At 38.5% G+C, this 26,058-nt stretch overlaps 1 protein-coding gene across 5 annotated transcripts in view; it reads left to right on the top strand.

The window, feature by feature from the left end:
• Positions 1-26,058, top strand: part of TBL1X (transducin beta like 1 X-linked) — a 197,275-nt gene that overhangs the window by 49,176 nt on the left and 122,041 nt on the right. For 4 of the 5 annotated variants that reach the window (XM_051621972.1, XM_051621923.1, XM_051621933.1 and 1 more), the window contains one exon: positions 7,056-7,127. The exons of the other annotated variant lie outside the window; for it this stretch is intronic. The gene's annotated coding sequence lies outside the window, so the exon portion shown is untranslated. The remainder of the gene's footprint in view (positions 1-7,055; positions 7,128-26,058) is intronic. 5 annotated transcript variants of the gene reach the window in all.

Raw genomic sequence — 26,058 nt, 5'->3', positions numbered from 1 at the left:
CAGTAACTTGCCAGGTAGTTTTATATGTATTATTCGAAAAGGAGATAAATAATTTTGATCGGCTCAATAATTTTATAGTTGGGACCAGCTGAATGTAACTTTTGCTTTCTCCCCTAAAAAGACTGTAATTTGCATTTAGGATTACTTCTGTTTCAAAAATTAGTTGAGTTCAGAAGAGTGTACTATTAAATTTAGTCAGCAAAATTATTATTCTGAAAATTTTAGACATAGTATAGTCAGCAGTTATAAAAATGGATGTGATTTATAATTTACTTTGAGATCAAACACAAAAACGTGCTAGGGAATACATTTTAATGGAAGGGGCTTATACTATGGTAAATTTCTTTACTGTTCGACACCTCACAGATCGTCGGTCTGGGGGGCAAAAAAAAAAGCCCTGACACCTTGTCTTTCATGGACAACTGTGTGATAGCAACTGGAGTATTTATATTTAAACTATCGGCTTATCTCTAATACTTTCTGATGGTCTGAAGCGAACTTCTAGCAATGCCCTTCATGATGAGTTTCTATAATTAATGGTTGCTGAAACTGCCAGGCCTCCAGCACTTCCTCTCTCCCACAGCTCTCTGAAGTGTGAAGCTTAAGGATCAAAGAAATGTTAACTATATTGGCTTTAGGCTGTACAAAGTATAAACCAAGAGCACTTGTTTGCTGAAAAGTTCTAGGACTTGTCTATATGAACAAGACAACTAGCATCAGCCAGGCTGTAATTTCTGTAGAGATTGTGCTAAAATCCTCTTGTTCTAGTAAGAAAGGCATTCGGAGGTGAGCTGGTCATCTCTTATATGGAAGTTGTTAAGCCAGACTCCTTCATGGAAGATTTAAACTAGTGCAGTGTAGGATTCTGGCACCATTATACTGGTAAATTTTCCATGCCAGGAAACCATTAGAGGGTAAGAATAATTATTTTCCTTCACTCTTGCAGGCTTTGGGGAGGCACAGGTACTTGTTAATGTGATGAGGTGAGAATGAGGCAATTCTTGGCTTCATATTTGTAATTTGTAGGGGTAAATGATGGACCTTCCTTTGTAAATGATTCTCTTGACCATTCTGGCAAGGAGGTATGTGTGGGTGAATGACGCTTCTTTTTCATGTCACTGGTGAAGGAAACTAGAATATAAACACCATGGTATGAGGGATGCCAGGAGCTTGTGAGCAGGAAGAGAAAATAAAGAGAGGGGAAGGGTTCCCTAAAGTGAGCGGAGGCAAATCCTGAAAAAATATTTTATGACTTTTTGGTCAGTTTACCAGTGTTGTGTTTTTGGGGTTTCTTTGTGAGTTTGTTTTTATTTTTTTAAATCAGCATCAATCTACTACTAATCATTACAGATATTTGTTGCTGTTATCCAGACTAACAAACAAATGCGAACATGCTGATGAACAGGATAGATTCAGAGTGCCGACTTTTGAGAAATGTCTAGGATCAGTAGTGATAATTGGCTTCTGAATGAGTCAGAGACATTGGATTATTTAGGTTCTGAAGTCTAGATGCAGGGACACAAGTCATAATTACAGCCCTGTTTCCTCCATGGGATGTGTCAGTGGTAGATTTCCAGGGTCAGGCCATACTGGTGGTTGGAGCCAGGATAATTGAATCTCATCTACCTTCAAAACCAGCAGGTGTACAAAACTGAAGAATGAGAGATAGTGCAACATTAAATATGTTTGTGAGATTGTTTGAGACCTCTTGAGAAAAAATAAGAATAAACACCATCTTGCATTATCCTGACATGTACTTTTCAATGTCGAGTGATTATCAGCAAGATACAAGTATTTTGAACATTTTGATTTCCCTGTTGCATTTGAGGTCAAATAAGGATAATTAGATAAAACTTTCAGCATTACAGTGTACTTAAAACTGAAAGAGGGAGATTTAGGTTAGACATTAGGAGGAAATTCTTTAGTGTGAGGGTGGTGAGACACTGGAACAGGTTGCCCAGGGAAGCTGTGGATGCCCCATCCCTGGAGGTTTTCAAGGCCAGGTTGGGTGGGTCTCTGAGCACCGTGATCTAGTGGTAGGTGTTCCTGCCCATGCAGGGGGTTTGGAACTAGATGATCTTTAAGGTCCCTTCCAACCCAAACCATTCTACGATTCTATGATGAATGCAGCGTGGCTCAATGGAGGAATGAGCGATTTATTTCTAAATATTGAGTTCATTGATGATACTGCATTTGTATTTAATGTTTATATATTGGAGACACAAAATGGTTGTTGAAAGGCTGCCTTGTAGTGTACATATATATTATCCATCATTTGTTGTTTAAAAATAGAAAGTCACTTCAGTCTACTGCCTTTATTTTTCATAAATCAGAGAGTGACTTTTTATTTTTAATGTCAATATTGGAAGAATCAACATGTAATAGAAATTCGTCTTTAGCAGATACCCTCTAGCACTAAATCATTCATCTGTACTTAGTAAGTAAGTTATGCTGTCATTAAACAGCTACTCAGCAATACAGCAGCAGCATATGAGGGATATGTGCTTTCTTCACTGAATTTACATAATTTCAGCAGAGGTTGAGACTTCTAAATCAAGAAGATTCAGTTGCAAAGATTTTATTACAGGATGTGAGAATCCTATAGCTTAAACCCCTAGGTTGCATGTGAGTATTTTGTCCTGAGGAGAGGCTGGCTCCCCTCCTCCTCCCGAGTGAGCACTCGCTTCTGTTCTCTAACATGTGCTTGCAAACACACCCACGCACTGGTCAGCCTCCTGAGTATTTCAGCCTGCAGCATACTGGAGAATTCAGGAATAGACTCCATTAGTTATTGAGGAGGAGTATGATTTTGGACAGCAGCAGAGCACAAAGGTAAACAAGAGAGAACTGAGGCTGCTGTTGTCACTCTGAAGGGATGGGGTTGCATTTGATGGATATATGCTGCTCTCTTAGAGAAAAGGAGCGATGTGACCAACTACTGTTGTATTATCATGAGAAAGGGAAGTATAATGGCTCCAATGAAATAAATGAAGAAAAGCTATGTGACTTTTTGCACTATTTAGAGACAGTGCAAAATCAGAAATAGTGCAAATGGCAAAGAAATGCAAGACTTAAGCACAAGGAAGTTTATCAGCACATGAAGCAAAATGGCATGTGAAGTGTGCCATGAAAGTGTGCGATTGTGTATTTGGATGAGGTGGTGCTGGAAGAAGAGGGAATTATACTAAGAATAAACTCAGGATAACACTTAGCAAGAGGTCTAGTTCTAAATCCAGTGTGACCCTTCTAGATTTTTTAAATTTTTTTTCTTTCCCAGAACTATTGTCTTCTGGAAAATTGACAGACAGGTTACGTCAAACAAGTTTATAAATCTTAGGAAGCTAATGGCAAAGATAGTCTGAAAGATAATCTGAAGTTTTCACTTAGACAAAATTAATATTTTACTTTACATTCACCTCTCTGGTATACCAGTCCAGAACAGTATTAAAGCTACGGAAAAACTAATTACAGTGTGCAGAAAGGTGACTGCATTCTTCATAATTTGAAACTTGGGTTGTATTTCAGTGAGGATATTATGGAGAAGAGGAAGAAACAGAAGGAGATGAATGGAGAAGGAGGAGTTGTGTGAGATAGGAGAATGTATAAAATACGGGAGAAAAAGGTAGAAGGGCAAATTACTAGGGGAGCTGACGGTTTTAGGATACTTTTATGTAAATCCTTGTTAGAAACAATCTTATAGCTCGCTGTTAGTTTTCATTGATACCAAGAAGCTCAGATGGGAAGATGTCTTAGGCTGGTTCATACTTTCTGGGAAAAATAGGTGAAGGTATACTATCATCTACTTTATTACAAGGGAAAAAAGGTAAGTCCACTTTTCCTTGGTAAACAGTGTTAAGAAAACCCTGTTCTTATTTAAAAACCATTTCTTCCTCCTCCTCCTGAAACTTAATATATTTTACTGAATCAGGGTCTTCAGAAAGAATGACTTAAAGAAGTACTAGTAACTTGGTGTTAGCTGACATGTAGAATGAGTTTAGATTGAGATTTAGACTGTATCTAGCTTCCCTTGATTTCTTTGTAGAATGATTTTTTAAAAAATAGAAAATTAGGTATATAGTGTTAATCTAACTTCAAGACTGAAGTACCTACAGCCCACAAAGCCTTCACATGGCTGCCTTGACACCTAAATATACAGGTCTGTGTGGTTTTCAGTAGCATGTGATTTGAGTGCCAAAAATTTACTTCTGCAGACAGCACTGATGCTTTGGCTTATCTTATGCCCAAGTCCTTCTGGGATCCTGAAGTGTTCCTGTTTATGAGTCCTTGTACAGATCTCTTAAACACCCATCACAAAGTGAGTTCAGCTGTGAGTTCAGCACAAAGCATAGCAGCCATGGCTATGACATACTAAACATAAAGACCTTGTAGAACCAGGAAAGGAAAGAGAGGGATTTAGTTGTTGAGAATAAATAAATAATGCCTAGGGCTAGAGGCTGATTGGGGGAGTAAAGCAGTGGGAAAACCACCGGAAAGTTAAAAGCAGTGTGGAATAGCTAGCAAATTTGTGAAGGGAACAGAAAACTGAGAGATGATGCTGAGATTAAAAGGAACACTAGAATATGAGAGCTGAAAGTTCATGGGATTCTGGCTGCAGGCAGGGAGGGAGCAATATTTGAGTGACAGAGCACTGGAACAGGCTGCCCAGAGAGGTTGTGGAGTCTCCTTCTCTGGAGACATTCAAAACCCACCTGGACACGTTCCTGTGTGATGTGCTCTGGGTGACCCTGCTCTGGCAGGAGGGTTGGACTAGATGATCTTTCAAGGTTCCTTCCAACCCCTAGGATTCTGTGGTTCTGTGTTATGTTGTCTAATGATGTTGATGAGAACAAAGCAGTTACCATAAGCAGGACTGAGATCAGAAATAGGAATTTGAGCCTAATGGCAGAGCGTGATGGGGGTCATATCACATGTCCCCGAGATTGGCAATGTACAGCTTGGATGAGGAGAGGTGGCCAAGTTTTGAGGGAGAGTCTGGGTGTCTGAATTGAATAAGATGGATACCCTTTTCAAAAGTACCCTTTTCAATGGGTACTGCCTTCAAAATAGCTGGATATTAAACCAAGCTCAGAAAGCTGTCTTGAATAATGTTGTTAGAATTATAAAGGTTAAGTGCTGCAAAGCTGGGAAGATGAAGAATAAATATTGTCTAGAATATAACAGAACTCCCTTGGATATATGCGTTATGATATAGATTTAGATTATATGTTCTCAGGATTGTATGGTCTTTTCATTTGGACCAGAAGTGTGCAAAGACTGTGCAAGCAAAGAAACAGGTCTTTGAAAATTTGCTTTAATTTGTTTTAGAACTTTAAAACAGGTAGTGAATGGAGCAATGCTCTCCAGGAAAGGAAAGGAGTGTCACCTGGCTAAGGCAGATGAATACAACTTTCCCAGGAAATTGAAGCATAATATAAGGCTAGGTGCTCTGATAAATGAGTTTTAGGAATCTCTGGTTGAACACTAAAGTTTGTAATGCTCCTAATTCAAAGGTTTCATTCTTTAACTTCACAGACTGGGGCTCATGTGACATACCTTGCAGGGGACAGTAATGCAATCTGTTGTTGCCCTGACAGCACCAAAAATGAGCTCTGAGAACTAGCGTTTCTGTCTTCAGAGTGCTGTTCTGAAACAGCACAGGATAACCTGGAGTAGATAAAGAGTGTAGAGCTGTATCTTGACCATCTGTTATTCAGTGAATGTGTAGATTTTTGGCACCCTCTTCTAGCTATTTTATCCACTGAATGATGTCAGGGTGCTGTGGAAAAAATTGCACATCATCATCTAATAAAAAGCCAGTCATTATAGATATGAACAAGAGGGCCCAATTAAAAGCAAATCCTTAAAAAATAAAAATAAAAATTGAGACTTGTGAACTGCTTACCTTACCATTTTGTTAGTTTACACCTCATTAGACACCTTTCTTATTTTAAGATTTTAGTGTGGTTGAGTGTGTTGCTGTTTATGTATGCTTGTTGACCTTAATTTTTTAAAATGGAAAATCTAGATGTACAACATACAAAGAAAACTTAAAAACTAGGACACATAGTTTGTGTCAGTTTTTAAATTTCTGTTAACTTCTGGTAAAATCCTTGAAAAACTGTATCTTGCTTACTTTTCCAATTATATATTTACTTGAATGACAGAGAAGATGAAAAATAATTTTTGTTTTAATCTGATGTAATTAGGGGAACTAATTCCATTGTATCTGTTTGTATTCTGACCATGATCATAAGTAAGGCTGCAATTTCTATTTAAAGAGACTAGTTTCAGTGGTTGTGTCTTATCAAATGCATTGCTTTTCTACTCTGTTATTGTTAGATGAGCTGCTCTAAATTAGCTGGTCTAATTCTGGCAAATTTGACTATGTGCAGGTAGGCTTTTGTGTCAGCAAAACCAGACTTATTTAATTGGAGCTTCATATGTCTGCAAAGATGGACTCCATACAGTTAAATAGCACATTTTGAAAATATTTATTTAATTCATACTAGTACCAGGAGAAAGTAGAGTAACTTTATTTTTAGAGCTCCTCCTTACTTAAGTAACAGAAACCTTATTTCAGTTTTTAAAGTGGTAATTGAATATATAGGATGTTCTTGTAACATGTTAAGAGTTTTAAGGTAGCTTAAATCTGTGGCTAACAAAGCCTTAATTGTGTTGGTTTCTGTTTGTCTTCCTAAAAACAAGTGATGAAACATGCCTAAATCATGCATTCTCACCTTCTCCTAGGTTGAATGGGTGTGAGGTTTCTCACAGAAATCTCTTTAAGATTGTGCTAGTCTAAAAAAAATCTATATATGTAAAACTGGTCAAATAAACCCCCATCTTTTTACAAGGGAGAAAGCTTTCAGTTTGCTTCTGGTTAAGCAAATTTATGAGAAATCCATTAAATGAAAAAAGAAATCCTGTTAGAAAAGCTGGAGATGTGAATTTTTAAATTGCTGGCAATTTGGGTCCATAAGAGTTGATATAATTGAGAGATTAACTTAGGAGGAGTTATGTAAATTGATTTTGCCTTTCTTTTTTATTGTACACAGGTACCTAAGGATAAAACTGGCCTGAAGGGAAAATCTGGGGAAACTGGGGAGCTTGACTATTCTTGCACCTGAGTAAGTGACTGTTTAGCTGAAAAATCAGCTTTACAAAATGTTAAAACTGTTATATATTTTCAGCATCTCTTTTCCTAATAGCAGTCTGTAACTTGAGACAGTACCTTGGCTTTTGAATTGAAAAAGGCAAGAAGTACTAGGGCTGGTTACAGATTATGTTGTAGAGAGCCTTCAGTGGTTTGCAGTAGCTTTGCTTTTTATTGCTATCTTGAAAGCCTCCATAAAATTAAACATAGATTATAGGCAGGATTCATAGTATTTTATGTTTTGCCTTTTCAGTTATTTGAGAGTAATTTCTGAGTTTGAACAACCTCTCCGTTTCTTAAATTCAGTGTTGCTGATTTGTGACCATAATAAGGCATTGAGATTCAGCAGGACTGAAGTCCTAAGAAGAGGGCAGGTTAAGTATGAGGTCATCAGAGGATGAAGGCTGAGAAGAAGACCCCATGGTGGCTTAATATTGTCGTCTTGGAAAGGGCAAATGCTTATTTCTCATTGTTTGAGACAAAAGCTATTGTCTTGGTTGGGTTTACTTCCATTAAAAGAGTTGGACTAGCTATCATTAAAATAAGACAGGGAGAGCTTTTCTTCATCAGATTTGACAGGGTATGTGGGAAACATTCCTAGGGATTTCAAGTTCCCCAATTCCAAATACAGCCTACACAGGTTTCTGAAAAGGCAGGAAAAATATTTTTCAGTTACCCACCTATCTTCCTTTCCTGACAATCCAAGCATTCTTCTGGTTGCAATAAATTATTTTATGTGTCAAAAGAGTACTTTGTTATATTATTTAATGTATGTATTTAGTAATAAATATTAATATATAAAATGCATGTAATAATGAGCAGATAAGTATAGTATAGGACAAAACTTCTTTCTACTGGTAACATTTTTAACAATGGGCAACTTAATTGTTTTCTGAAGCAATTGCCAGAGCTGAAGCCTTTCTTCCTGCTGGCATTTACAATTTTAAAATAATTACTTTCAGTTTTGGAAGGCTTCAGTAAGTTTAATATCCTTATTAGTATCTACATTAAATTTTACAAACTCTACTTATCAGCTGAGTCTCTTGAGTTAATTTGTTCTAAACTTGTTATCAGTGCATTTTATTTCAAGTCTGTCCTGTTGTTTAATATTCTTGTACTGAATTCATGAACTTATAAATTGGTATCTATCCCATCACTGTATAAAAAAATGTTTCATTTTGCCATAGTATTATTTACTGTGTTTATTTTTTTGCGTTGGAGAGTAGACAAAAAAGTCTCTAATTGTTTTTAATATTAAAGATAATTAAAAATGTTACTTAAAAAAGTGCCAGGCTTTGTGAGCTATACAGACATAAGACAACTCATTCAGAAATACATTATGTCAGCATTTAGTGTTACCATTCTTTGATTTGTAGGACAGTGAATCACAGATGGTGCTTGAGACTATATGATAAGTAACTGGTTGCTTTCCTGTGCCTTTGTATTTTTCACTGAAGTTCTTTCCTGCAAATATTGTGCCTTGTCATACTTGAACTCATTGTGCATGGTTTTAGGAATTTGGTCTGTGAACTAGTGAACAGGCATAAGGTTTCTTAAAGGATAGAAGTTCAGTATTCTTAAATGATAATGGCATGTTTTGAAATAAAAATTGGCTCAGCAGCTCTGTTTTAAATCCAGCAGGGACTTCTGAGAGAGGTTTTTGCTTCGTTTCTTTTAACTTCTGTAAGAACACCCAACAAATGTTTTCATTTATTTCCTGTGTTATCAGTCCTACTCTGCATACTTTAGTCTATTGCTTTTGTCAGTGCTGAAAGACAGGTATTTCCTGACCTTTGTTATTTTGGGTGCTATTTGGGTGCAGCAAATGAACAAAATGAACAGCTGTTCATTTCTGGGATATCTTTTTCTCCTGTCTTGTTCCCGTTTACTCATTTGGAAGGTGCAATTGCAATCTTTTTGGAATTAAGTTTAAATTTTGTGCTTGTTTACTTGACACATGAGCTTGCCTATGCAAAATAAAGGTGGTTATTCTGCTGGGCTTGAGGATATGTAGGTGTAGTGACTTCTGCCTCGATGAAGATACCATGTTGGTGGTATGTTACTTTTTACTTTAAATTTGACTGTAATTGCTGTTTGAGGAAGGCCTAAGTCAAGAACTTTTGAACTGAGAGATGGATATAATGCAATTAGATTGTTTAGTTTATTCCTTTATGAATATAGGATTAAGCTTTACTCTAATTTGGGTGTTTCATCCAGTTTATTATTTGCTGGTGATGGCAGTTACTTTATCACCTACAGATCTTCTCCTTCAGACTTAAAATTGAGTGCCCTGGGGCAAGATTTTCTCAGTTAAGCATGGAAATGAACTGGCCTTGTTCCTGAGAGTATCCTGCATCTAGCAGTTCTTGTGCTTTGTGTTGTGGAAAGATTGACGGGTTTGTGCAAATCTACATCTGGGTTTGAAGCAAACGTAAAACGTATCCGTGACACAACCCTCTGTGTGCTGCATTATGTTCTTTTCCAGGTAATAGTCTGTTTTGTATTCAGAGGCTGAGGTGAAGACAACTGGTACTGTAGCTACAGCCTGTTGATACTGTAGGATGAAGCTCTTCAGCTTCTTTTAACAGATAATTACAGGGAGATCACTATTATTTTTGTAAATCATGGTGTATGGTTTCTGAAAGTTTTTAAAGGATATCATATGCTCTGCTGTTCATAGTCTAGAGGTCTCTGGGGATGTAAAATTCTTTCTCTACAGTATCTCTCATAGAGATCTATTAAGTTTCTAATTAGAGCTGTATCTACTGAAATCCTAAAAAAGCTGATAGTTGATGAGACAATTCTAGAAGTTTTTTAATCTTGGGAGAAATTTTTTGGTTGAGGATTTTAAAAATTATTTTTATTTTTTATTTTTGAGAAAGGTCTCTGTTGTTCAGAAAGTGGTGTTTGAAACTCCAGTAACTGAAATTTTATATAAATGAATCAAACAAATTTCTTTAAACAGTTTTATTTATTAAAATAGCGTGTTCTCAGGAAGCTTAACAGAACTGTGGAGAACTGTGGTTGCAGCCCTCCCCCACGCATTCTGTCTTTGAAAGACAACTTATTTTTATCAAATCTTAGATGTTGATGAAATTGTATCTCCTTGTTTTGCCTGAAGCCAAGTGTCACAGCCTTTCATTTGGAAAGTTGTGTATTATGAAATTCGAAAGGTACCAAAGTCCTGTGGTTGGTCTCATTATTAAAATATATAGACAGTTCTATTTTATGAGGCTGTAAACCAGCATCACTAATCGGGATCTGGAGGTAGACTTGGGCTTTTAAAGAACAATATGTTATATTATATATTTCATTGGAGGAGGAGTGTTTGTTTTTAGGGATTCCGAAAGAGTGGAAGCCTATTATGGTGGTATTGTGTGTAATAAATAATGTACTTTGCCTAGGTTATTTGTTGTTGTTGTTGTTTTTTCCTTGAAGGTCTAAAAACATTCAGACATTCTGTCACAATAAGAGTAACAAGTAGCGTCCTCTCTGCAAACACAGAAGAGGGTGGGGGAAATACTTTTTTAATAAAAAAAAAGGTGTAATGGTCTCTCTATCTGTATAAATAAATGATAGTGTGCCACACAATTCATGTGAACAGCACTGCAGCTGTATTGCTGTTGTCTGCCCAAATAAAAAGAACTGAGAAGGAAAGAGGAGATGACAAGGGGGAATATGTATTGGAGACTGGAATTGTGGTATGAATGAATTGACACTGTAGTTTTATTGGGGCGACACACACTCATTACAGGAGGCTTCATCTGTTTGCTGCTCTTCGGTATTTAGAAAGCATCTTTAGTGATCCTTTTTCCAAACCAGCTCATGCAGTAACTGGCAAAACAGAAGCAATTAGTGGTGTAATCTCAAAGGGAATCTCAGGCTTCACTTTAAGTGCAATGATTAAATCCACTAAAATGATAACCATCACTGCCAAGAGCTCCTGTAATTGGTCACTAATGTATTTTGTTGTAGCAGTCGATAACTACTAGGTTTCATACATGTAATTAGTAACGCATACACGTTTGGTCAGTAAAATTGAAAATCCTAATAACCAAGGCTAGAGAGGGTGGGAAGGAACAAAGAGCTGCAGAACTGAAATAGTGCTCTGTTGATAGTACCTAACGAGAACTGTATGCTTCAATAAAACAAGTGTCCTACTGTGCTGAAATACAAATGTGCTGTCTGTGGCAGGATACAGCAAAGACGTTTGGCAGAGAGGGATTTGAAAGCTTCTGGAATAATGTAATTGAATTGGCCATTTCTTTAAAGATCCAGCAAATTGTTTGGTGCAGCATTCATCATCATAAGGAAGGCCAGACAGCTTGCCAAACATATGATATTCATAATAAAAAGTAAAATGGTGACGCTTATATTTAAGCACAAATCATGTTATTGTATTTGTAAAAGCTGTGGAAATGAATGGGAATATTTTTGGTGGCGCTGAGGCATTAGTAATCTAAGTAAGACTGTAATTTAAGAGGGGAAAAGTGTACAGTCAGGAAAAAGACCTCCAAGGGAATTCAGCTAGTGAGCAACATATGATCCCCCTGACTTGAGAGGATAGTAGGTGTTTTGGCAGGAATATTGCTGACTCTCTCTTCTGATCACTTTGGGGTAGATAAGCTGGTATGATTCTATTTTTTCCCTTTTCAGAAGACAAAGTGAAAAATAACAAAAAAGGACTTAAAGAAGACTTAGAAAAGAGACAAAACCCAAACTGAAGGTTTTGTTAGTTACTCTGTGACAGAACAAGATGATGCAACAAACTGTAGCCTATCTGAAATGTTATATGAAATGCCAAGTATTGGTACACTGGGAAACCCCTCTCGAGTCACATCCAAAATTGAACATAAATTGCATGATGACAGGGGCTTTGGGCAGCACGGTGATGCCTCTGCAAATGAGTAGCTGTTAGCTTTTAGGTTCTAACACATTTAGGAGACTGGCATTTTGATTTCTTGCTCCACTGCACCACTGATAGGTTTGGAAATGGGAATCAAAATAATTAGATTGGATATATAGATCCCAGCAAACCAGCCAAGAAAGTGGCTGGGCTAGGGAGGGCCACTCTGAATTCTAAAATGTGCTGGTTTTATGAGAGGGCAAGGACGGAAGGAGTAAACTAGAGTGCAGATGCTCACCATTTATATTCAAAGCATGTAATAAAGTAATTGAATATATGCTTCCTCCTATTAAAGCCTGTTAAAATCAATAATAAAGGACATTAGTGTTATATTAAAAAGGGAGCACAAATTTTCAGGGAATATATCTTAGTTACAGTATGCACAGTGTACAGATTGGCATACTATGAAGTGATCTTTTACATCAATTTGAGGCTTTCCTCCTTGCTGAGATACAGGACTGTTCCCAGGAGTGCATTTTCTGTTATTTTGTCCAGCAGTAGCTTTGAAAAATTCCCTCTGGCAGTTTTTTCACAGGCCAACAGTTGTTCCCCACCAAAAAGCCTTTCCTGCTAGTCACTCAGTATTTTCCATTTAAAAAAAATATTAAAAAATCTCGCCCTTTAGTCCTTCCTGGGTTTCCATGTCTGATCGAAAATGTCTTCATTTTCAGCTATGCAGATTTATCCTTAAATATTTTTAAACTGTTACCCCACTTTCTCTTTGCCTCACTTTGCCATTTTCACTTTTTACAAATTTGTCTCTGTCTTTATTCAGAAGTCAGTTCTTCTTGTTTTTGCTTTTTAGAGACCCTCCTTCATTTTAGCAGGAGATTCAGGAGACCAGATCCTCCTAAATTCACAGAGGATATATGTTTTTTCTGCTAGCATGATTTCTGATGCTCTGCTTTTTAAAAAAAATTCTACTGTATAGCTTGAATGCCCAGTGCACCTTTTCTCTCCCTTCTGTATTACTTTATGTGTGCCGAAGTTGTTATGTCTTGCATTTTCCCTAGTAATATTTATTTGTTACTTCCCACTTGTATTTCTGTTTCCTTTTCATTGCATTAAATCCCAAGTCCTTGTCTCTGCAACTTCTATCTAGTCAATGTTAAGCATCAATCCAAACTAGTCTAGTGGTTTGCATGCCCATCTGTGATGAGGAAAATGTGGATGCAGATCTCAGTATCTGCTGTGCTTTGAAGCCAGATGTTCAGGGCTGTGTCTCTGCTAATACTATATGATAATAATATGTGCTTAAGTATTTTCCTGCGTTTACAGAAGCCTGTCCTCTGTCCTCTCCCTAAAATGGTAGCTGAATTTTTAAGTAAATCCAGCAGTTATTGACTCCAGTTTTCATCACTGGAAAAAGCTATGATGACCTATTTCTGAACATTCTTGTTCTGAACTAAGTATCAGCATTTTTCTCCTGTATTGAGGAGAGAGTTTAAGAGTTCCAGAGGAGCTCATCTTTCTGGAAGGAAAGTGATAAAATCCAGTCCATTTTGTCAAATAGAGACTGAATCATGAGTTGGTCATCATCTGCTAATAAGTGTATGAAGATTTATGATATGAAAAGTTACTTTGTTTGAAAGTTATGGAAGTAAAAAGATGCATTGGAAGTAAGCTAAGGGTAGAGGAATTCAAACAGTAAACAGATTTTGTAATTCCTCCAATATTAGTAGGTATTTTAAAGCTAGAAAACTGTTGAAATTGAGATGAGGAATTGTCCATTGATGGAAATTTTTGCATGCTGTTCAGATGAGTTTCTAAAATGCAAATTTCATTCAGTGTTTCAGAGTTACATCTAATGCAAGAATTGCATGTTTGAGTTTCAAAACTTGTGTTATTGAGGAAACCCATTTAGTAATGTACTGGTCTCCTTTTGTCTTCTTCAGTTAAGGTTAGGGCTTTCATATATGCAGATTATTTAGCTGAAATGATGGTCATATGCTTCTGAAGGACGGTTGCAATATAGTAGTTACTGTGCAAGAAGCTGAAGAAACAATGCAGTAACTTGTCCTGCTCCAAAAGTTACCTCTTTGATGCTTTCTGCCCAGTGCTGCTGTTACAGCAGATAAATCACAGAGCCCACTTAGGAGCCCAGGAAGGGCTGACTGATGTTCAGAGTTTTACTTGAAGGCTTAGCACTGATGTTTTATATAAATAGAACGTAAATAAAAACAAAATAAAAATTTATAAACAAAGAATTTGGTAAAATTTGAGTACTTTGTTTTTAAATTTTTTTTTCCTTGACCTTTATCTGTAGTGAATTTGGCTGGTGATATCATAGCTGGTCTAAGTGCAACTTTTATTTATGGCAATAATTCCACAGAAGAAAAAATGGCATTTGGGAAAAAAAGAAGAAATTAAAGAATCTTAGCCTTTTTAGATTAATAATTTGCTGAATATGAATGAATGCAAATGCCACTGACTTGAACAAAAAGATCAAATTAAATACCTTGCACAGGTTCCGTAATGTCTGTCTGGGAGGATGGCAACACTTGATCCCTCATGTTTTGACTACTGCCATTCACTCAGCAGTATAGTAATGTATTTTACACAGGTTGTAAAAACAAGGCAGTGTGTTACACAGGTAATAATTTCTGTACCTGTTAAATTTTTAAATGCTATTAAATACTTCCCATTCCAATGTCTAAATAACTTTCTGCGATATGATTTCTATGTAATGGAAGCACTTTACATTTTGGCACCACAGCATAGCATTTGTTTTTAGGAGACCTGCAGCTGGCTTTAATTGAATTGTAGATACGCAGAATCATTTTGGTTGGAGACAGATCTTTAAGATCATCAAGTCTAACTGTTAACCTAGCACATTCTTATATTTTAAGTTATTAAAACCATATGATATAAAAAATAGGATATGCCACATAGCTAACTTGATTTTGCTGTAACTCAGAACAAACTGGGCTGTTTTTCCTTGTCAAGAAGACTTTCTGTATTTATTGTTATCTTACAACTGGTTATTGTAACAATCTTTATGTCCTTCTACAATAATCTTCAGAACTAATTTTCAGTGAATATCTTACCCCTGTAACTTTTCACTACCCATGCACATTATATGGGATGATTTCTTCTGCTGTACAACTAATGAATTCAGCTCTTCATTATTCTGAGTTGACTTTGCTTTTGATTGCCATCTGAAGCTAGGTAGAAGAATATTTAAGTTCTGCTTTTTCTGTGCTCTTACGCCAACACTTAGAAACATGGTGAGTGGTCTCCTCTTGTAAGATAGTATACAATCAAGGAAATGTTCAAATTCTTTCTAGAAGTTTAATTTACACACAGATTTAGCTATAAAGAGATGCATATGCATAGTAAAAAAAAAAATAAAAAATCATGGCTGTGTAGAACTCAATTTTACCAAAGGATGTGGAAAACTGGAAAATGTTTTTGTATTTTTGAGACAAAACCCATTACTTGTGTGTGATCTTAGGGAAATGAGCCTTTGAAAGTTGCTTTGTTACTGTAGCAAATTTTTTAGACTTTCAAAGCATCAGTTCTTAAATTAATAATACCCTCTCCTCCTGATGTATTGTTTGGAAAATTAAGCTTGCTTAGGAAGTGATAAGTGACAGCACTGATATCTTAGCTCCCTACCTTGGGAAGTGCTTCCCTTATTCTCATTTTCTGTGGCCCTCTCCAGGAACAAAAGCTATACAAAAATGCAGATGTTGAAAGGCATGAAAATGTATTTAAAGTATTTTCCTTCTGTCTTGGAGCAGTGGTTGCTGACAACAGAAGGCTTGCTTGCTTGTTAAAGTTAGATTTGAAACATCAGTGTAATAGTGGTAGGAAACTGTAAGGTGGAAGGGTGCCAGGAGGCCTGTCTGTGTCTGCCCTTTAGGTACACCTGGGGTGGGTCCTGAGTGGCTGTAGCTGGCTCCTCATTTGAGCATGCTTGCTCTATATGAGAAGTACTGGCTTACGCATCCTTAAAACAAAATGCTTTGTACCTGGGCAGAAGTCATTTAGGCAGGATACCAAAACCAGACACAAGCACAACAGTGCAAGATGGCTGTTAAAACTTAGGCTTTCTAAGCTTGTTTCTTACATCACATTTAATTGGGCCCAAGGTCATTACCTCTCAGCATTTTCCTGGACTAGGATGAAAAAAATCTGTGTTTTGGGGCTTGGTTTATTGGATTTCATGGTTGTAAAAACACTGTGAAGTTTTCATGAGCTAGCTGTGAGTAAATTAGAGAACGATGCCTGCTCTGAAGCTGGTCAGAGTCAGCATCGTTCTGGCTTATTCTGTTTCTCTTCAGCTGTTTTAAGGCAGTCCAGCACCCAGTTGCTTTCTTGCTATAGTTATTATCCACTGGCTTTGCAGTAACCCAATCTGTGGAAGACAGTGACCTCTCTATGCACCTTCAAACCATTCAGAGAAATGGCTGTAATTCTGCTGATGCACAAGGCAGCTGTCCATTTAAATATCTTTTTCTTACAGAGGGGCTGGTTATGTCTTTGCTGTGTACTGTCTTATATGTCATTTCTGGTGCAGTTTTTACACTGTTTCCTTAAGCATCTTGGTTCCTGATTACTTCAGTGAGTGCTTTGCATGATATAATTGTAATTGATATCAGCTGAAGTGCTAAAGCTACCAGTCCCCTAATTTAAATTAGTGCCAGTCAGAGATGGAAGAACCAAAAGCCAGATTGTGCATGGGAGAGGGCTCCGCTTTGAAAATTATTTAGTTTGCTTTCATAAACAGAGTAAGAATTTTCTTACCTTCAGGTCATTAAGTTATTCTTGTCCTGGCTGGCAAAGTGGAATCAAAGTGCTTGGGAAGGGACGATCAAGGAGGAATTTTAGTTTAAGTGTTTAATGGTGCTTAGTGCGTTACTGTTCTCTTCATCAGTGCTATGAATGCAATCAGACATATTTTAAAATAAATCTACATAAATAACTGGCTTATAATAACGCAGCATTGGTTTATATCTTCTTCTATCATTTGTTTACATCTACTCTATTTAACACTCTATTGTATGTATGTATGTGTCCATCTTTCTGTATAAATCTGGAGTTCATATATATAATGTTTATTTTATAGAGACATAAGCAGTTTTACAGCTGGACTGTATTGTTTATAGGTATTATTTAATTGTTGGCAAATACTTGGAAGGCACAGGACCACCATAGTTTCATGAGACTTGTATAGCAAACTGGATTGTGTACCCAAGAGAAAATTGTGTGTTGCCTGAGTATGAGAGGCCACCTTGAGTTGACTTGCTTGTGTGGTCAGCTTACAGACTGCAATCTGTACTCCCCCATGGGTACCAACTGGAAGAACAGTGGACTATGTGGAAGATGATGCTAAAAGTTACTGATTTGTTTGTGTTTGAAAAAAAATGATGGGGATTAACCTAGTTGTTTTATTTTTCCCTAGAGTCCTTACAGGCCTGGTAGAATGATATACTGGCATGTAGGCTTCAGGTTGCCCAGATGATGGTCGTTTGCATAGCTCCACTGGTAGCTTGTTCTGCTTGCTTGGGTGTTTCCAGAAACATAACTCAAGTTTTCTTTTCTGTACACTGAGTCCATTATTTATTGTTATTTATTTGCTGATTAATTTAATTGCTTGATCTCTTTATGGTATCTTGTGTTATATTTGTAGGCAGTTGCTTGTCATGTTTCTCAGGACAAGGTCAAGAGCCAAATTCCTTGAATAGCCCAGGTACTTGTGTTACATAGAGCTTTTTGGTGAGTGTTCTTCCTATTTGTCTTTCAGGCATCTATGAAGTATGTAAGTCTAACCTTGAATATCTAGGGTTTTATGGCCTTACTACCTACATTCTAGTTCAACGCAGTGCTTGTGATATTACATATACTCCTAATCATACTGTTAGCCAGTATCATCTTTAAATATATACTGTGTCCCCTGGGTGTCTACCTACCATCTGTTACTTTATCCCATTAGATTTCCACCAGATTTCCCATTTTCTCTCCAGCATACTGTGCTGAAAAAACCCTCGTTATAGTTTCCCTTACTGATCTCCTAGTTTAGTCTTAGTTACACAGCTAATCAGACTATGGTGACTTTTTCTATTTCTCACCTCCCTGTGCTTTCCAGTTTGACCAAAAACATATACTGGGAGCTGATTCTCTTCATTTCTGCACACAGGTATTTATGTGCATGCAGGATGACTACACAAGATTGTTCCAAATACTCTTTGCTTTTCCATTCACTTTGTGTAGTGAATGCAGGGCCCAGTTCTTCACAACTTCAGTAGCCTCTCTGCCTCCACTTCCCAGTAGGCCAAGGGAATCTGACTCTTGGCAGCTGCCTGGAGCCAATCCACATGAGGGGCTCCAGAAGGGCCTGTCCTGCCCTCCCTCCTGCTCCCCAGGTGCTGTCAGCTCTGTCATTGTGCCCCGCCCCCCCACACCCCCAGTGCTCAAAAATGGTTTTATTTGCAAGGTGAGCTTCCAGTCAGATCAACAGTCTGATCCAGCCCCTCTCCCTGCCACATGGCAACAGGAGGGTCTTAAGTAAGCTTAAGCTGTCTATTAATACACAGTGCTGACTCACTATGGCTGAAATGCTTTACTTTCCTGTGCACCTTTTAAAGCAAACCATTGCTAGTTCCAGTCTGCCTAGAATGGGCTACAAATTGCTGTCCTGGGCTCATCAGTTTAGGCAGATACATGGGGTAGGCATGCAAGGGGCATGACCTCAGAAGGTGTCTGCAGACACCCTGCCTCTGCCTCAGCATCATTGACCAAATTAAAACTGGGAAATGCTCTCCAGGCAGAGAAAATACAGCTGTTTTCTTTAAAATCTATAGGAAATTTAGGATTCCAAGAAGATGTGTAGAATTATTTACAAACACTGGCGGTCTTACCACCCAGGTGACTGATGTCAATTAACTCTCTCTAGTTGTTTTTGTTATAGAAATACCTGAGCAGGCTGGAGCTTGGGCCTGGTGGCAGTTCCAAACAAATGAGAGGGCACCTCAACTTTTAACTGATATTAACCAACATTCCTGCATTGTGGATTGTTGTTTTACAGGGCAGGAAGGGATCATTTATCCACTGCTCTTTATTTCTGGAGAAAAGCTTGCCTGATAGAACTGCATTTTTTCATGGCTAATGAGCTGAGCCAGTCCTTGGTTTCTGTCCATGTACTACAGGAATTAAACCATATGGAATATTACTGTGGAATATTTAGATTCATTTATAAATACAAAGATTCATGTGTACAAATTGGCTTCAGTCTTAATTGATTTAGAATACTTGATTAGACAACACAGCTGAGCCAATGTAACTCTTGCTGCTGCTGAGAGAGGTGGTTCAGCTCTTGGTTTTGTCTTCCCTCTCTTCTGGCCATATGGTGCTTGTCTGACTCTTCACTCCACTGTTGAACTCCTTCCTTCCTGAAGAGTTCAAGACATTGTATCTGGTTTGATGGTGTGAAGCAGGTGTGAGGAGCTGTGCCCTGCCCTCCTGGAAGCTGTGTTTCAGCATGAGGGTTGTTGCAGGTCTCGTGAGAAAACTTCCAATGCCAAGAGGTATAAGCTACATCAGCATGGGTTAATTTCTATTTACTGTTTTGATCAAGAAAAGGAGTAGTCTAGTTTTACATACAACTTCTGTGATATATTTTCAGACGTTACCACCTGCACAAGATATAGATCCATGGAGGGGGGAAGGGAAGAAAAAGAATGGCATTTCTAGCACAGATGGCATGACTGATGGAGCTATGTTTTTACATACTTCAGATTTTAGTGGTGTGAGGAGACTTTCTACTCCTAAACTTACACTATCCTGCATTCCAAAACAAAGGACAGAGTGCATGTATACTTGGCAGAAAAACAAGACTTACTGCTTAACTGAGTAAAAACCCAGTGGTCACAGAATGAAAGTGTTCTTCATCAGCTAATCATGTAGAACATGGTTTAATTTCAGTAGTTTTGGTGACTTATGTGACATCATGTGTTTGAAGTACAGGTACTCTATTCGTGTTTGTTCAGACTTTCTGTCTTACTGGGGTTCTACAAAGCTATTGAGTGTCACCTCTGGTATACTACCATCCTTTTTGGAGTAGCCTCATTGCAAAGCATCGTGTAATGTAGTAACTTTGGGAAACAGTTACTGTGTTTGCAGCATTAGGAATGACGAGCTGGGTACTGTCTTGATTTAACAATAGCCTTAGTAAGCATCTGTGAAAGTGCAAATGCAAAGGCTGGAGGGCCAAATTTAATGCTTGCACTAAGAGCTGGAGCAGGCAGTAGAGCAAGAAACATCCTTGTTTGTTTTGCCCAAGTTCAGCTGCTGCCTTCTCCCCAGGGTGGGAGCATTGATGGGAGGAGGCAGGACCTATCCAGAGCTGTAGGAAGGGAGAGATTGCAGCAGGATTGTGCCTCTGGCTGGAGGAAGCAAGCGACCAGAGATTACATAGGTTTTGATAGCTTGGCTGAGCTTTTTTATTAGGGTCTCCACAGTCTTAACAGCATTTTCACTTCTGTGTCACCTCCTTGGCTGTTCTACTGTTGTCTCTAGAGAAAGGATACTTAACTAGATGTGGTGCTAAAAACACTATCAACAGCAGTCCTAGTTTTCGGATTTCTGACCATTCGCACTGCATGACACAATCTCTTAAAGTTGACCTATACGTGTGCTTTAGGTAGCAGGATTGTAGTGCAGTCTGTTGTGGACCAGCCACCAGAAAGAGATGTCCAAGTTGGATGTAATGAATTTCATGTGCTTTTGCACCAACAGAGCCAAGCTAGGGACTTTGATAGCCTAAAGGAATCAGCACCTCTTTGTGCTGCCTCCGGTTGGAGATGGAGCCTGGCGCAGCACACTGATGCCAGGCAAGCAGAAGCCATCAAAAGTGCATAAATACAGACCTGTGTCCCCCAACAGTTGGTCTTCCCTCAGGACTGGCTGGGCAACCTGGCTGAGCTGCCTGCCGCTGGGGGCTGGCTGGAGCCCAGCTTTATGTTGAAGAGGTAGGGTGCACAGGGTAGTGGGGGACTTGAGCAGCCGGGTTTTAAGTAGTGTCTGCTAGCAAAACCTAAGTGGGAATTTTTTCCCGCAGCAGCTTTGAAAATAGCCAAGTCTGAACAAATTTTGCATGGGACTGAAAAGGTATCTCGCTGTGCCCAGGGCTTCTCTCAGTGCCAGATTTCAATACTGCTGCAAAATAGGGAGGTTTGCAAAAATAACACAAGGATTATAATAGAAAACAGAAGTAAATGTAAGTATAGATGTCACAGCTTTTTGTTTTACATGCAGGGACAGACCTTTACATTCTCAAGTGATTAGCAATTTTAAATATCTGTATTTGTACTCTAAAAGAGTTCTGTTGTATAGTGGTTTTGACAATCTGGTCTCCTAGAAAACTGAGAGAAATTACTTCCAGCCATGTTGCTTACAAAAATTCTGTCATGTATGTGTGTGCATACAGGTGCATATATTAGTTTGTCTGCACACTGCACATTAATATAATTTTCTCCCCAAACAGAACCCAAGGTGTGGAGGCATTTTTTTACCCCATGCACAGTATCGTAGACCCACAGGTTCTGCGCCAAAGTGCAGTATTTTGTAACTGTGGCAGATTTTTAAAAAACGCAGAACCACGAGGAAGCAGCATTATTTCGCAGGTCTGTGAGGTTTTGGAGCAATGAAGGGTGGACTCAGCAGCTGGGGACGGGCAAGCGCTGGCCATGCATATGGATGTGTTTGTATCCAGGCCTCTCCTCCCCCGACCCCCTCTGCGCCCTGACTCACACCAGGCACGTACAGAAATGGCTGTGGTTGTACCTGCTTGTGGGTGATGGGTTGTTTTTCCCCTCCAATCGCTGCAGGCACGGAAGAGAACAGCAGCTTATCAAGCACTTCAATCTGGTTTGCCGAGTGTAACAGCTTATGAGAAAATGGCTGCCTTGTTTTCCAGAGCTGTCCCAGAGCTGACTGCGCAAGAGAAAATGAGGATCTGAGCATGAGAAATCGCTCAGCAGTTTCCCGGGCCATTTAGCATTTATAAATACACTACGAAAGATCCTTTTTCTTTCCAGGTAGCTAGCTGCCTGACTTGAGCCCTTGCAGATTTGCCATTCAGCACGGTGACGGGCTGGTCTGCTGCAAGGGTGGCTCCTTCTGAGGGGGGTGGGGGAAGGAGCCATGCCAAACCCTCCTCAGTGCTCCTTGGAAACCCTTCCTGTATTTCTCCATACATATACATATATATGCATGTCTGTAAAAAATGACATTTTAGGCTTGAAATTAGTATTCTAAGGTGTGGGTACTGTAATAATTGGCGTTTTAGTGATTTTATTAATGAAGTGGTGTTTTCTACAGTATTTAGTGCTTCTGAAAATGGCTTTCTTCATTTTCTTACCTTTTGAGCAGCATAGCATTGCATTATAAGCTGCCATTATGTGACATGAAATAGAAATATGCGTTTAACTGTTACATTGAAGTATCTCTAGGCCAAGAAGGTTTTAATATTAATGCAGAAATGATCTGCACAAAACAATTCCCTCTGAATAACGCACTACAAAATTCTGTTGTTTCAGTGCATTATCCTATTATGAAGTGAGATAATAAAAACAATTTTTAGCAAATTGCGCTAGCTTTTTGCTGCAGTTTGTTTCCTTCCATTCTTAAAAGGATCTCAGTGCTTTATTGAATTTGTTCTCTGTGTGCTGTTAAAAAGGCAGAAATTGTTTAAGGAATTCTAAGCTCTAGGAGAGGAAGAAAAATGTAGTATCGTGGCAAGTCTTTTTAAACCACTCCTTTGGCATTTAGACCTTTAACGTAAATGACTGTCTCATAAACTCTGGTAGATTTAGCTGTAGTCATTTAAGATGTGACAATTATCGGTTGTACTCATCTGCTGGGCTTAATCCTTCATAAACTGCTCAAGCAAATGCTAGCTAGCCTGTGAGCTCCCACTCCCTCAGCAGTGCTGAGGCCCTGGGCTCCTGTAACCCCTTCTGTCTGGTAGATCGTGCAGGGTGACTCTCTGGACTGAAGCTACCAGAGCTCTTAACAACCAGGCTCATAATCATCTGCATCTGTTCATAGTAATAAGGGAGAGGAAAAAAGAAAATAAAAGAAAAATAAGTAATAGGAAAAAAAAACAAACCAAAGAGAGACAGGCATGTTGCCTTTAACTCTGGGCTTCCTTGTCAGTTTTCAAACAGTGTTTCCAAAGTGTTGTTTTAAGATAACTGCTAGCAATGGCAATATCCTGGCACTGATGTACATTGATTTCTGAGAGCTTCTTTCTTCCCTTGAATAGGTGCTTCCTTTTCTTCCCTATCATGTCTGTAACACAGTAATGTAAGAAACGTTTTCTGCTAACTAGTGTTGCTTTGGGGCTTTAATCACAACCTGTGCAGTCCAAATCAGTTGAAGACAAGTGTACTCTGTTTTGCAATGAAGGGCTATAGGAGGAAAGGTGATTTGACTCCCTTTTTCTCCATTAAACAGCATTGCAAAACCAATGCTAGAACACTGATTCTGTGAATACTATGCTGCACATTGGTTGGAAACACAAGAGTGCGCACGTAGCCGATTCCCTCTTCCAGAGGTTGGCTTCGCTGCTTCAGTGTCCCTGAGAGCCCAGGGAAAACACTTCACCGAGACCACTGCAGCTATTTCTGGGAATCAAACCTTCATTGTTTCCTTTTGTGTTTTATAGTGCTGTCCAGATAATCTTTTTTGTATGTGGGGGGGAAAAAAGGGCTTTTTCAAGGAACTACACATTCAAATTGTGTGTGTATTAAAGGAATAGGAGGTACACTATTTGTATGAGATACTACAGTTTGCTTCACATTTATTCTTCTGCCACTTTTATTTCTTTTTTAACAACTGGAGCAGATGAGTCTCAAAATGGAACTGGAAAGAAAACTGCAGGTTTTGGTTTGAAAAGCCCTTTGGAAAGAATACCTGTTTTGTATTGCTGTGCCAGCATGGAAGCTGGCAGAGCTGCTTCTTCCCTCTGAGCAGTGCTTTGTTGCAGTGCTTTTTTGGAGCAGACTTGTTACCCAATTGCCTGCTCTAATTATGTCCCTTGATTTGGATGGGTCCTACATGGTCTGTGACATAAAGAATTCTGGCAGAATACGACTGTCTGATCAGGTGATTCTAGGAGGTGTCCACTTCAAAACAAAGAAGAACAAATCATCGCACTGAAAATGCTGAGCAATGTTTGTTTACTGGCAGTAACAGCGCTGCACAGTGCGGGGTTTTGTACAGAAGCCCAAGTTAGCATGGTTAGCAAAACAGTGCAGCTTCTTGAGGGCAGTGCTTTACCTGACCCTGTTATAATTTATTCCAGAAAAATTAGGTAATGTGGAATGTAGCATCCTGCAGTACTCAAGCTAGGATGAGTATCTCTTTTGTACTCTGGCCTGGAGACATAGCATTATTTTGTTACAATTTTCATGTTACAGAATCCGTCCTGTATGTCTGATTTTATTCTTAAATTATGACTTCTAGCCACAAGGATTATCTTGTCTCTTGTTTGGTCTGGATTTTTATAGATTTTAGTATAATTTTGCATATAAGCCTCACAGTCAGGATTCTTAGACAGCAGCTTAATACAATTAATTGTTGATCAAGGCTTCCTGTCTCCTGTTGTATTTTGAAAACAGCTGGCTTGATTGGATGTTTCTGAGCTTCTTTATAATGATACTCACTGGTTTGAAATTCTGAAGAGAAGAATAAATAATTCAGATGAGGCTGGGAGGTTTTGTTTATCTTTTAAAAAATTGTTGCAACAAAGTAGTTTGAGCATTAGACCCATCTAATGTAATTCCAAATATTTTAAAAATAGAAAATTTACAAGATAATGTTATTGGTATTCTGTCTTGCCAAGCAAGTTTTTTTGCAATGGACTAATAATGTGGAGCTACTTTGGAGAGGTCTCTTGCTGGCATTTTTGCTGCTCAATGTAAATGCTGGGCTGCCGATGTTAGGCCCTCAACCTGACCTACTGCAAAATGTTTACAGTTTTGTGTTCTCTGTGTTCTAAAAATGGAGCAGCATTCACAGTATTTTATTCTTGTGTAAATTCTCCCTTTGCACACAATCAAACCCAGAAATCAGCTGCTTGCTTTGCTGGGCTGACATGCCTGCTGCTTTGTTTTTCAATTGCATCAGTAATAGGCTTTTCCCAATTTGTAATGGTTCTCTATTGACATAATGATGCTACTCCTTATTCACATCAAAAACATAGTGAAACCTGTCTGTAGATTCCAAGATCTTTACATTGGGATTTTGGAAATGAGTAAAATTACACAGATTAATAGCTTTAATTTCTCAGCACTGCGGGTTTTCTTGAAATAGAATATACATTTACAGTACTACTTTAGGATGCAGTGAGTCTCTCTGTCTGATATATACCCCCTCTGGCCTTTGAAATGATAGTAATACTGTAAGCATTCTGGCTTCCATGGCAGGGTGGGGAGAGAAAATTAAAACTCTCTTCAGGATTTTAAACCCTCTTCTACTGTATTTTCAGTAACACTGGAAGCCAGGATGCCTTTGCATGCCCACCCAAAACCAAATACAGATACATTTAAATTACAAGGATTTGATGAAGAATATGCTTCTGACCACAATGCTGAAGCCCCTCACAGGAAAGGAAATATCACTGTCCTCTCTCCTTGCGTTTGGCATTGCTTCTGAGGATTGGCAGGTGATGTTTAAATGAGGGGTTCTGAAGCATACTCAGGATCAAAAGTCACAAGGATGTTGACAGCTTCAACATGGAACAGAACTTGTCTCAACTAATATTCTCACACAAATAGATTTTCTTGCTAATGTTACCAAGTAAATTCCATAGAGATGCTCATGTGTGCACAGGGCTACATGAGGCTTAGAGGCTGCAAATGGATTTTCTTTTATTTCAAATTGCAGTTCTAGATTGAGAACCCCAGAGACAAAGCTTGCTTTCAAGTTTGAACTCCAGTCTCTTCAAACTGATGTGGAAAAAACCTCAACAAAATTATAAAGCATGTGTGGT

This window comes from Apus apus, chromosome 1, assembly GCF_020740795.1.
Source record: "Apus apus isolate bApuApu2 chromosome 1, bApuApu2.pri.cur, whole genome shotgun sequence".
Classification (NCBI taxonomy): domain Eukaryota; kingdom Metazoa; phylum Chordata; class Aves; order Apodiformes; family Apodidae; genus Apus; species Apus apus.
This window is presented reverse-complemented; position numbering and strand designations above follow the sequence as displayed.